Here is a 12,500-nt window from a genome sequence, read left to right as displayed (position 1 = left end):
TGTTATTGCTATGGGAGCGTGTACAATTACAGGGGGGATGTTCAGTACCGATTCTTATAGTACTGTTCGAGGGGTTGATAAGCTAATTCCTGTAGATGTCTATTTGCCGGGTTGTCCACCTAAACCAGAGGCTGTTATAGACGCTATAACAAAGCTTCGTAAGAAAATAGCTAGAGAAATCTATAAGGATCGAATTAGACCTCAACGGGGTAATCGGTGTTTTACTACCAATCACAAGTTTTTTGTTGTACGCAGTACACAGACTGGAAATTATGATCAAGAATTACTCTATCCACCATCATCTACTTCAGAGATCTCTACTGAAACATTTTTTAAATACAAAAGCCCAGTATCTTCCCACGAATTAGTGAATTAGGGAGGATTTGAGAGAATAAGAAAAAAATCTTCATAAATTAGAACTCATGGTAAATGTGAAATACTTAAATTTATATAAAAAAGGTGTGGGGGAAATAAAAAAGATGCAGGGCACTTTGTCCGTTTGGCTAGCCAAACGCGGGCTGGTTCATAGATCGTTGGGCTTCGATTACCAAGGAATAGAGACTTTACAAATAAAGCCCGAAGATTGGCATTCTATTGCTGTAATTTTATATGTATATGGTTACAATTATTTACGTTCCCAATGTGCCTATGATGTGGCACCAGGTGGCCTCTTAGCCAGTGTGTATCATCTTACGAGAATAGAATATGGTGTCAATCAAGCGGAAGAAGTTTGCATAAAAGTATTTACTCACAGGAGTAATCCCAGAATTCCATCTGTTTTCTGGGTTTGGAAAAGTACGGATTTTCAAGAACGGGAATCTTATGATATGTTAGGAATCACTTATGATAGCCATCCGCGGCTGAAACGGATCTTAATGCCCGAAAGTTGGATAGGGTGGCCTTTACGTAAGGATTATATTGCCCCCAATTTTTATGAAATACAAGATGCTTATTGAATGATAAAAAATTTGAATGATAAAAATGAGTCTTAGTTTCTACAACTACGGACCTTCGCGGAATATTTTGAATTCGAGTCGTTTTTAGATCAAACAAACAGAAGAATTAAGGTCTTATTCATATTATTATAGATAGCTTAATCTCCAATTTGAAAGATACTTTTTTCCTAAAAGCCGAGCCAATAGGATGAACTAAAAAAAAAAAAAGAGTTCTGCATTATGAACTTTGTATCGCGCACATAACTTAGTCAACTTTAGTCACATAACTGGGAATGAATAAATAAGATTGGAAAGCAATACAATAAATGGGGGGGTTAAAATTCTATTTCTATTGTATCTAATCTAATGAATCTTGGGGGTATTTCTGCCCTTCAACGATAGATACTATAGATAGATATAGATAGATAGATATAGATCTTTTTTTTTTTACTTTTTTTTATTCTTTCAACCAGAACTTTCCTTTCGAATATGTATTAGGTATAAAGTCTTATACATTTTTTTTGAACGGATGGATCCACAACATGAACAAAAAAGAGAGGGGGATAAAGGATTATTGCACTTTTTTTACTAAAGATACGTTTAATTTGAAGACTATAAACTTATCAAAATTAATCAATCCTATGCCAAGAACCAGATTTGAACTGGTGACACGAGGATTTTCAGTCCTCTGCTCTACCAACTGAGCTATCCCGGCCATTACCGAAGTATCATTCTCATTTTATGAGATGACTTAGGTCTATGTCAATTAAAAGAAACGCAAAAGTAGTAAATGAAAAAAGTTTTGGACCGGGAATTTATTGGATCTTCGAAAAGAAGACTTTCTAAGTTTTAGAATGAAAAATTATTTAGATTCGAAATAATTCAAATCGATAGTTCTTTCTCATTTGTATATGTATGATATATCCCACAAGACTTGTATATAATAAGAAAAGAAATTCGAGTTTGTAAAAGTGTCGGATGAATGAAAAAAGATCAATGAATTCTTGAATAACTAAAAAAAGGGTAAGGTGTCAAACAGACTTTTTTAGGGAGTAGGGTTGGGGATAGAGGGACTTGAACCCTCACGATTTTAAAAGTCAACGGATTTTCATCTTACTATAAATTTCATTGTTGTCAGTATTGACATGTAGAATGGGACTCTATCTTTATTCTCGTCCGATTAATAAGTTCCACCAAGGATCTATCAGACTATGAAGTGAATCGTTTGATTCAACACAAGGGATTGAACTCCATTTGTTAGAACAGCTTCCATTGAGTCTCTGCACCTATCCCGCTTTCTAAACTCTGGTTTGTTCGCGTAACCCAGGATTTGGCTCAGGATTGCCCATTGTTAATTCCAGGGTTTCTCTGAATTTGAAAGTTATCACTTAGTAGGTTTCCATACCAAGGCTCAATCCAATTAAGTCCGTAGCGTCTACCAATTCCGCCATATCCCCCTTTTTGCTTTGAGATTAGGATCTCATTATGATGTCTTTCCACTTTTTCTTATGACGAAACCTTGGAATTCATTACATACAGATACTTATTTTATTTCTTTGGTATCTTCTTGCATTTTTTTTAGCCCCATCCATATTGATTTAGTTTAATCAACAAAGATTCTATCATTTTTGTATTTGCAATTCAATATGGTTATATATTAGAGAACATATATATGTTCTTCCTTTTCTCATCGTTGTCTTCAATTTTAAGAAATAGTCGAACGGTCGATTCGTTTTTTTTACTTCCATGAAAAGAAATTTATGATCATTATTGAAACTTAGAATTCTACAATGTGCAATGTAAAAAGATTATAAGTCTACTTCGTAGATTTGAAATTCGAATAATTCTAAAAAAGTATATTCGAAATGAATATTCGAATATTCATTCTAATAATTTAATTCTATAAAATAATAAAGAATATAAAAAGAGAAAAAGTATCAAATAATAATAATTGCATGAGGTTAGAACAAAAAAACCAAGAATTTCAAATCAGATATCATTTAACTTTAAAAAAAAAGCTTTCCGGTCTAATTAAAATTTTCTTATTTAGAAACTCATGAAATCAAAATTAGAAAGTCGATATATTGCTATATTATATTAATTCATTAAGGTTTTGTTTTATTTATTTAATGATAGTCACTATTTATTTGAGCTATATTCTGTTCTAGAATATCGAAAATATGATGAATTCTAAATAGATAAGGAAAAATATGAATAGAATAGTTAATTAATACGATCTAGTAGTTTAGTGAATTTGTATACACTATTTTAGTTGAGCCCGCTTAGCTCAGAGGTTAGAGCATCGCATTTGTAATGCGATGGTCATCGGTTCGATTCCGATAGCCGGCTTTTACATAGTTTTTCATTTTTTTTACATGATTTTTAATGTACTTTCAAAAAAAATAAGATTGAAAAGACTTCTTTCACCTTTTTCCAAGAGTTACCACGCCATTTATATTATGTCATATAAACTTCCATATAGGAATATATATTGGGGTAAAAGGGTTAGATCTTGGCAAAATAAATGAAGAAAATAAAGGAAAATTTTTGTGATTTATTGATTTATATATATTGTATATACAATAAAAAAAATCTGTATATTGAGAGAATATATCTTCTGACTCTTTGTATTCCAATAGTTTATTGGAGTGGATTTTACGTTATTTATCATTATCATTTAGTTCAGTTTTAATTTTGTTTAGTTTTTGTACAATTTCAATAAAAAAAGGAGTCTTTATGTCACGTTACCGAGGGCCTCGTTTTAAAAAATACGCCGTCTGGGGGCTTTACCGGGACTAACTAGTAAAAGGCCTAGGGCAGGAAGCGATCTTAGAAACCAATCACGCTCCGGAAAAAAATCTCAATATCGTATTCGTTTAGAAGAAAAACAAAAATTGCGTTTTCATTATGGTCTTACAGAACGCCAATTACTTAAATATGTTCGTATCGCCGGAAAAGCTAAGGGGTCAACGGGTCAAGTTTTATTACAATTACTTGAAATGCGTTTGGATAACATCCTTTTTCGGTTGGGTATGGCTTTGACTATTCCTCAAGCGCGCCAATTAGTTAACCATGGGCATATTTTAGTTAATGGTCGTATAGTTGATATACCAAGTTATCGATGCAAACCCCGAGATATTATTACAGTGAAGGATGAACAAAACTCTAGAACTTTGGTTCAAAATCTTCTTGAGTCATCTGCCCCCGAGGAATTGCCAAACCATCTGACTCTTCACACATTCCAATATGAAGGGTTAGTCAATCAAATAATAGATAGGAAATGCGTCGGTTTGAAAATAAATGAATTGCTTGTCGTAGAATATTACTCTCGCCAGACTTAAAAAACCTAAGTGAAGTAAAAAAAAATCACTAAAAACAAGAGTTCGGACAACTCCCCTTTGCCCGCTTTTTTGATTAAAACTAAAAAGGGACAAGGTAAGGGATTTTGTCGGGGAATCTTTTTCCTATTCATGTATCATAGATTGGTAGGGAGGTTTGGATCCCTTGTTTGCTCTTCCCAGCATTTTCCATAGCAAAGAAATGTAGATTTTATATCTAGAAAAATTGGAAGTAGATAGAATATTTTTTTATAAAAAACGAGTCCGCTTTTATGTTAGTTCGTACTATAAAATTCCTTTGTTTGTGAGAAAATTTTCTCACAAAAGAAAAGTTAAAGGAAATAAAAAGAGTTATAGAATGGATTACTACCTATGCCAAGATCGCGTATAAATGGAAATTTTATTGATAAAACCTTTACAATTGTAGCCGATATCTTATTACGAGTCATTCCGACAACTTCCGGAGAAAAAGAGGCATTTACTTATTACAGAGATGGTGCGATTTGATTATCATTATCATTTTTTTCTATTTCTCACCGATTTGGAATAGAAAAAAATGAGTATTGAAAAAAATCTACGCTTTTGAAGGTGAAGTTTATAATATAAAAAAGCAATCCCTTCTGTCATGTATCCACGATTAGTGCAGCCTTAGATGCTTCAATTATGAATTCTAGTATTGAGCAAAAGGTTTTTTACCTACGGTTCCCGTATTACAGATCAATCCTACTAGACTAATACAATATACGAATAGGAGGCACAGGGGAAGAAGCACTACGCCGAGAAATCAACAACACGAAAACTTTCTTCAAAAAGATTCCTTTTCTTTCTTCTTCTTTGGGATTGGGACTAATTAAAATGGTTGGAACAATAAACATCCATCTCGTCCGTACTTTGGATACCCGTATAACCATTGAAGACTGTTGAAGTGACTAATTCCTGGAAATTTAGGGGCGTTGAGAACAAAGAAATTGTTAGAGTTTCCTTTTTTATTTTTATCTAGTATGAATATGAATCCACTTGGTAGTAAGAAAAGATCTTTTACAAGAAGGTTGGCTAGGGATTTCTTGTAAAAACATTAGCCCCGCTTAGTTCATAATGACATCAAATTTTTCCATATCCATATATTTTATTTATTTTCATTATGCACCTAAAGGAGGAGCCGTATGAGATGAAAATCTCACATACGGTTCTGAAACGGAGAATTCGTTAAAGCGAATGACGACCGTAACGGATGTCGGCTCAATCTGAAGGAAATTATGCGGAAGCATTACAGAATTATTATGAAGCTATGCGACTAGAAATTGACCCCTATGATCGAAGTTATATACTCTATAATATAGGCCTTATCCACACAAGTAATGGGAACATACCAAAGCTTTAGAATATTATTTTCGGGCATTAGAACGAAACCCCTTTTTACCACAAGCTTTTAATAATATGGCTGTGATCTGTCATTACGTGCGACTATCTCCACTATAGAAAAAAAGAAACGACAGCTAGTCAATGAAATACTAGAAAAAAAAAAGGCTTTCTACATAAGCATCGTCGTCAAAACGATTTTTTATCAGCTGTAGCAATAAATAAACTTCATGGATCGAAATATGAAGTGAAGACTAGATATGCCTAAATACTTTATTTTCTATGGATAAAAAAAGATTTAATTGATAGAGGAAGCACCGTAAAGATCAACTGGAAAGGTTTTGGACCGATACAACAAGAGCTGTTTATTTATATCATAATATGAGATAAATCTTAGAAATCTACTTATGTAATAGAGTGGATCCCCTAAGGTATTGAGCAGCGGTGTAGCATCAGATCCTAAAGACAGTAAGTCTTTTTCTTTTTTATGATATGAAGTATGAAAAAAGTCTTTTTCAACGATTCTATATAAATTTATATATGAAAGCGGGATAGTTACCTTTCAGAAAATTCTAATATCTAATAACAGTGGACATGCCTTTTTTTTTCTGAAGGTAGGAGAAAAGATAAAACTTATTATTAGATTAATTAATATATTAATTAAATCAAAACGAAAGTTTGAAACTCATGTAATTACTCTCTTTTGTTTAATCCAAGAAAAACCGAATGAATATCTATAAGAAATCTCATTCAATTAGATATAAAGTTAAAGTAGGTTAAAGTGAAAAAACTGGTACACCAAAACAAAAGAGTTGGTTGTCGAGCCGTATGAGGTAGGAAACTCTCAAGTACGGTTCTCAGGGAGGGAATTGACCCGCCTATTCCGACCGTGGAGAACAGGCCATTCAACAAGGAGATTCTGAAATGGCGGAGGCTTGGTTTGCTCAAGCCGCCGAGTATTGGAAACAGGCTATAACGCTTACTCCTGGTAATTATATTGAAGCACAGAATTGGTTGACGATCACGAGGCGCTTCGAATAAGAACTTTTTCTTTGTTTCTTTTTTTTTTTTATCTATAATTATCTTTATTTGTTTTTACAATTAATTGTTTTTTAGTTTCTTGGCCCTCTCGGTCAAATAAACCAGATTCTTTTTTCTATCAGAAGAACCAATCCCAGAAAAAAATTTCATTATATCCTTTTCTCAAATCGTTCTATTTAATCTGGTATTCTCTAGGGATAAGTAGTACATGAATATGAGAATATCTATAATATCTATATCTAGTTTTTCTATTTTTTTCTTTTCGACTATTAAAACGAATAAAAGGGATTTGAAAATGACTAAATATCAATACTAGAATGTTTCTTCTTAGTAATGACTAATAAGCGGTTATTGAAATAGGATAATATCCTCTATTTAAAACAAAAAATAGGCTATATTTCGGAACTTATAATTGAATATGAATACACTAGTTAGGTTATAAAAAAAAATTATGTGTACCAATACTAATGTAAAGGTGCGAAAACGCTTTTTTTAATAAAAAAAAAAGGGGGGGGTCCGTTGAGCACCCTATGGATATGTCATAATAGATCCGAACACTTGCGCCCCAGATCGACTTCCAGATCAATAATTGCTCTAGTGAATAACTAAAGAATGGATGAATAGATGGGAGATAGAAGAGAAAGAACAAAATTCTAAGCATCTATCATCGGTTCACTAATTATTTTGAGTGACTGTGGCGGTTTCAAGTATGTGCCAACAGTCCTCAAATAATTAGTGAACCTCGATGATAGATGCTTAGAATTTTGTTCTTTCTCTTCTATCGCCCATCTGCATCCATTTTCTTTAGTTTTTCACTAAGCAAGTATGATCTGGGAAGTCGATCTGGGGCAAGTGTTCGAATCTATTATGACATCCATAGGGTGCTCAACGGACCCCCCCCTCTTTTTTTTTTTTTTATTAAAAGCGTTTCGCACCTTTACATTAGTATTGGTACACAAATAATTTTTTTTATAACCTAATCTAGTGTATTCATATTCAATTATAAGTTCCGAAATATAGCCTATTTTTTATGTTTAAATAGAGGATATATCCTATTTCAATAACCGCTTATTAGTCATTACTAAGAAACATTCTAGTATGGATATTTAGTCATTTTCAAATCCCTTTTATTCGTTTTAATAGTCGAAAAGAAAAATAGAAAAAACTAGATATAGATATTATAGATATTCTCATATTCATGTACTACTTATCCCTAGAGAATACCAGATTAAATAGAACGATTTGAGAAAAGGATATAATGAAATTTTTTTCTGGGATTGGTTCTTCTGATAGAAAAAAGAATCTGGTTTATTTGACCGAGAGGGCCAAGAAAACTAAAAAACAATTAATTGTAAAAACAAATAAAGATATATATAGAATAAAAAAAAAAGAAACAAAGAAAGTTCTTATTCGAAGCGCCTCGTGATCGTCAACCAATTCTGTGCTTCAATATAATTACCAGGAGTAAGCGTTATAGCCTGTTTCCAATACTCGGCGGCTTGAGCAAACCAAGCCTCCGCCATTCAGAATCTCCTTGTTGAATGGCCTGTTCTCCACGGTCGGAATAGGCGGGTCAATTCCCTCCCTGAGAACCGTACTTGAGAGTTTCCTACCTCATACGGCTCGACAACCAACTCTTTTGTTTTGGTGTACCAGTTTTTTTCACTTTAACCTACTTTAACTTTATATCTAATTGAATGAGATTTCTTATAGATATTCATTCGGTTTTTCTTGGATTAAACAAAAGAGAGTAATTACATGAGTTTCAAACTTTCGTTTTGATTTAATTAATATATTAATTAATCTAATAATAAGTTTATCTTTTCTCCTACCTTCAGAAAAAAAAGGCATGTCCACTGTTATTAGATATTAGAATTTTCTGAAAGGTAACTATCCCGCTTTCATATATAAATTTATATAGAATCGTTGAAAAGACTTTTTTTCATACTTCATATCATAAAAAGAAAAAGACTTACTGTCTTTAGGATCTGATGCTACACCGCTGCTCAATACCTTAGGGGATCCACTCTATTACATAAGTAGATTTCTAAGATTTATCTCATATTATGATATAAATAAACAGCTCTTGTTGTATCGGTCCAAAACCGTTTCCAGTTGATCTTACGGTGCTTCCTCTATCAATTAAATCTTTTTTTATCCATAGAAAATAAAGTATTTAGGCATATCTAGTCTTCACTTCATATTTCGATCCATGAAGTTTATTTATTTGCTACAGCTGATAAAAAATCGTTTTGGACGATGCTTATGTAGAAAGCCTTTTTTTTTTCTAGTATTTCATTGACTAGCTGTTCGTTCTTTTTTTCTATAGTGGAGATAGTCGCACGTAATGACAGATCACAGCCATATTATTAAAAGCTTGTGGTAAAAAGGGGTTTCGTTCTAATGCCCGAAAATAATATTCTAAAGCTTTGGTATGTTCCCCATTACTTGTGTGGATAAGGCCTATATTATAGAGTATATAACTTCGATCATAGGGGTCAATTTCTAGTCGCATAGCTTCATAATAATTCTGTAATGCTTCCGCATAATTTCCTTCAGATTGAGCCGACATCCGTTACGGTCGTCATTCGCTTTAACGAATTCTCCGTTTCAGAACCGTATGTGAGATTTTCATCTCATACGGCTCCTCCTTTAGGTGCATAATGAAAATAATAAATATATGGATATGGAAAAATTTGATGTCATTATGAACTAAGCGGGGCTAATGTTTTTACAAGAAATCCCTAGCCAACCTTCTTGTAAAAGATCTTTTCTTACTACCAAGTGGATTCATATTCATACTAGATAAAAATAAAAAAGGAAACTCTAACAATTTCTTTGTTCTCAACGCCCCTAAATTTCCAGGAATTAGTCACTTCAACAGTCTTCAATGGTTATACGGGTATCCAAAGTACGGACGAGATGGATGTTTATTGTTCCAACCATTTTAATTAGTCCCAATCCCAAAGAAGAAGAAAGAAAAGGAATCTTTTTGAAGAAAGTTTTCGTGTTGTTGATTTCTCGGCGTAGTGCTTCTTCCCCTGTGCCTCCTATTCGTATATTGTATTAGTCTAGTAGGATTGATCTGTAATACGGGAACCGTAGGTAAAAAACCTTTTGCTCAATACTAGAATTCATAATTGAAGCATCTAAGGCTGCACTAATCGTGGATACATGACAGAAGGGATTGCTTTTTTATATTATAAACTTCACCTTCAAAAGCGTAGATTTTTTTCAATACTCATTTTTTTCTATTCCAAATCGGTGAGAAATAGAAAAAATGATAATGATAATCAAATCGCACCATCTCTGTAATAAGTAAATGCCTCTTTTTCTCCGGAAGTTGTCGGAATGACTCGTAATAAGATATCGGCTACAATTGTAAAGGTTTTATCAATAAAATTTCCATTTATACGCGATCTTGGCATAGGTAGTAATCCATTCTATAACTCTTTTTATTTCCTTTAACTTTTCTTTTGTGAGAAAATTTTCTCACAAACAAAGGAATTTTATAGTACGAACTAACATAAAAGCGGACTCGTTTTTTATAAAAAAATATTCTATCTACTTCCAATTTTTCTGATCAAAAAGGTATCTATTAACCATAATCTAAAAACGATGAATAACTCGCTATTCACCCAGGTACTCAGTCATAATCCTGATGTCGGAGAGATGGCCGAGTGGTTGAAGGCGTAACATTGGAACTGTTATGTAGACTTTTGTTTACCGAGGGTTCGAATCCCTCTCTTTCCGTACTTTCAACTAAATAACCAATCTTACGTGATTGACCACAACGTATCAAATCAAATAAAAAAAATAGATATAAAATCTACATTTCTTTGCTATGGAAAATGCTGGGAAGAGCAAACAAGGGATCCAAACCTCCCTACCAATCTATGATACATGAATAGGAAAAAGATTCCCCGACAAAATCCCTTACCTTGTCCCTTTTTAGTTTTAATCAAAAAAGCGGGCAAAGGGGAGTTGTCCGAACTCTTGTTTTTAGTGATTTTTTTTTACTTCACTTAGGTTTTTTAAGTCTGGCGAGAGTAATATTCTACGACAAGCAATTCATTTATTTTCAAACCGACGCATTTCCTATCTATTATTTGATTGACTAACCCTTCATATTGGAATGTGTGAAGAGTCAGATGGTTTGGCAATTCCTCGGGGGCAGATGACTCAAGAAGATTTTGAACCAAAGTTCTAGAGTTTTGTTCATCCTTCACTGTAATAATATCTCGGGGTTTGCATCGATAACTTGGTATATCAACTATACGACCATTAACTAAAATATGCCCATGGTTAACTAATTGGCGCGCTTGAGGAATAGTCAAAGCCATACCCAACCGAAAAAGGATGTTATCCAAACGCATTTCAAGTAATTGTAATAAAACTTGACCCGTTGACCCCTTAGCTTTTCCGGCGATACGAACATATTTAAGTAATTGGCGTTCTGTAAGACCATAATGAAAACGCAATTTTTGTTTTTCTTCTAAACGAATACGATATTGAGATTTTTTTCCGGAGCGTGATTGGTTTCTAAGATCGCTTCCTGCCCTAGGCCTTTTACTAGTTAGTCCCGGTAAAGCCCCCAGACGGCGTATTTTTTTAAAACGAGGCCCTCGGTAACGTGACATAAAGACTCCTTTTTTATTGAAATTGTACAAAAACTAAACAAAATTAAAACTGAACTAAATGATAATGATAAATAACGTAAAATCCACTCCAATAAACTATTGGAATACAAAGAGTCAGAAGATATATTCTCTCAATATACAGATTTTTTTTATTGTATATACAATATATATAAATCAATAAATCACAAAATTTTCCTTTATTTTCTTCATTTATTTTGCCAAGATCTAACCCTTTTACCCCAATATATATTCCTATATGGAAGTTTATATGACATAATATAAATGGCGTGGTAACTCTTGGAAAAAGGTGAAAGAAGTCTTTTCAATCTTATTTTTTTTTGAAAGTACATTAAAAATCATGTAAAAAAAATGAAAAACTATGTAAAAGCCGGCTATCGGAATCGAACCGATGACCATCGCATTACAAATGCGATGCTCTAACCTCTGAGCTAAGCGGGCTCAACTAAAATAGTGTATACAAATTCACTAAACTACTAGATCGTATTAATTAACTATTCTATTCATATTTTTCCTTATCTATTTAGAATTCATCATATTTTCGATATTCTAGAACAGAATATAGCTCAAATAAATAGTGACTATCATTAAATAAATAAAACAAAACCTTAATGAATTAATATAATATAGCAATATATCGACTTTCTAATTTTGATTTCATGAGTTTCTAAATAAGAAAATTTTAATTAGACCGGAAAGCTTTTTTTTTAAAGTTAAATGATATCTGATTTGAAATTCTTGGTTTTTTGTTCTAACCTCATGCAATTATTATTATTTGATACTTTTTCTCTTTTTATATTCTTTATTATTTTATAGAATTAAATTATTAGAATGAATATTCGAATATTCATTTCGAATATACTTTTTTAGAATTATTCGAATTTCAAATCTACGAAGTAGACTTATAATCTTTTTACATTGCACATTGTAGAATTCTAAGTTTCAATAATGATCATAAATTTCTTTTCATGGAAGTAAAAAAAACGAATCGACCGTTCGACTATTTCTTAAAATTGAAGACAACGATGAGAAAAGGAAGAACATATATATGTTCTCTAATATATAACCATATTGAATTGCAAATACAAAAATGATAGAATCTTTGTTGATTAAACTAAATCAATATGGATGGGGCTAAAAAAAATGCAAGAAGATACCAAAGAAATAAA

At 32.5% G+C, this 12,500-nt stretch overlaps 4 non-coding genes and 3 pseudogenes across 4 annotated transcripts; 4 read left to right on the top strand and 3 right to left on the bottom strand.

Annotated features, from left to right (window-relative positions):
* LOC125602660 overlaps window positions 1-1,148 on the top strand; it is a 2,023-nt pseudogene extending 875 nt beyond the window's left edge.
* Window positions 1,149-1,577: 429 nt separating this feature from the next.
* TRNAF-GAA lies at window positions 1,578-1,650 on the bottom strand. The gene has a single exon. It is a non-coding gene; the product is annotated as a tRNA-Phe (tRNA).
* A 1,561-nt stretch (window positions 1,651-3,211) lies between these two features.
* TRNAT-UGU lies at window positions 3,212-3,284 on the top strand. The gene has a single exon. It is a non-coding gene; the product is annotated as a tRNA-Thr (tRNA).
* Window positions 3,285-4,181: 897 nt separating this feature from the next.
* Window positions 4,182-5,370, top strand: LOC125602662 (annotated as a pseudogene).
* A 3,740-nt stretch (window positions 5,371-9,110) lies between these two features.
* On the bottom strand, window positions 9,111-10,372 carry LOC111205602 (annotated as a pseudogene).
* On the top strand, window positions 10,340-10,426 carry TRNAS-GGA. Its single transcript has one exon. It is a non-coding gene; the product is annotated as a tRNA-Ser (tRNA).
* Window positions 10,427-11,699: 1,273 nt separating this feature from the next.
* On the bottom strand, window positions 11,700-11,772 carry TRNAT-UGU. The gene has a single exon. It is a non-coding gene; the product is annotated as a tRNA-Thr (tRNA).
* Window positions 11,773-12,500: the final 728 nt, after the last annotated feature.

This window comes from Brassica napus, unplaced genomic scaffold (genome assembly GCF_020379485.1).
Source record: "Brassica napus cultivar Da-Ae unplaced genomic scaffold, Da-Ae ScsIHWf_2939;HRSCAF=3724, whole genome shotgun sequence".
Taxonomy (NCBI): domain Eukaryota; kingdom Viridiplantae; phylum Streptophyta; class Magnoliopsida; order Brassicales; family Brassicaceae; genus Brassica; species Brassica napus.
This window is presented reverse-complemented; position numbering and strand designations above follow the sequence as displayed.